Below are 1242 nucleotides of genomic sequence, written 5' to 3' on the forward strand. Positions count from 1 at the left end.
GGAGGTGGCTGCACAACAACGTGAAGGTCCTCAACACTACTGAATTGTATCCTTAAAAATGGCTAGGATGGCAAATTTTATGTTATATGTATTTTACCACATTTAAAAATAAAGATAATTTTAAGTTTCAAAATGGTTCACAGAACAAAACCCAACTCAAAAAACAAAAACAAAAACCACACACCTAAAATACAGTAATTCCAAAAGGCTAAAAATAAAGGAATGGGAAAGATCGTTAACACAAATGTAAACAAAAAGCAAGCAAGAGCTATGATCTCGATAGATGAGAAGACAAAATTCAGACTCCAAGCATTGAGAGAGACAAAGACATGAGTCAGGCGATCTATGCATCAAACACACCAGCACTTTCATAGAGCAGAATCTATAGGAGATGCAAGAAGAAATGGAAATACTAATTAACAGGTGACAAAAACACACCACTTTCAGTCCAAGACTCATCAAAGGGTTAAAAAGTAATGCAGGAAACCTAAACATCATAATCTATAAACTACATGTCCTCTGTACATATCACAGTTTGTACCCCGAAAACAGAGAATATACCTTTTCATGCACATCATGAAAATTTAATAGAAACTGCAAAGCTTTGCTCAATGGTTTCAACATGGTAAAGGATTTAGAAGCACTTTGAAAACTAAAAAGCCCCAAGCCCATTATCAGTTAGTTGTCAATGCTATTGTGTTATCATATCCTGCTGGGGTCTTTCTGCTCACTCCCTGGTTATCTGAGGCATTCTAGAAGAGTCTGCCAAACAGGTGAGGTATAAATGTGTAATCTGTCTCCAAAAGAGCTATCACTTTTTTGCTGTTTACTATTTGCCAGCTACTGTGCTGTTTTACATGCAGTCCTTTATGAGAAATAGCTTTCTTATTGTTTTGAGAAGGTAAGCTTTCTGCTTCTATCACCTTCGGGGCCCAGAACAATGCTAGGCGCACTTCGAGTCTGTGCTCAATGAAGTCTCATGAACCAAAGTGCTGATTAAGGACCCACTTCAAAGTCAGGTAGGAGTTTGACTTCCCTCTGGCACTGACTACCTGTGTGACCTTGGGCAGTTAAATGCCCTTTCTGAACCTCAGTTTTCTCCTATGTAAACAAGACAGGAGTAATACCTCCAGCAACTAGGACTGTTCAAAAGTTTCAATGTAGTAACACATGTAAAGTGTCCAGCACAGTGCCTGGTCCATAGCAGATCTTCAACAAATGTTAGTCTGAGGTTGAGGAAAA

Source organism: Pteropus alecto, unplaced genomic scaffold (genome assembly GCF_000325575.1).
Source record: "Pteropus alecto unplaced genomic scaffold, ASM32557v1 scaffold226, whole genome shotgun sequence".
NCBI lineage: Eukaryota > Metazoa > Chordata > Mammalia > Chiroptera > Pteropodidae > Pteropus > Pteropus alecto.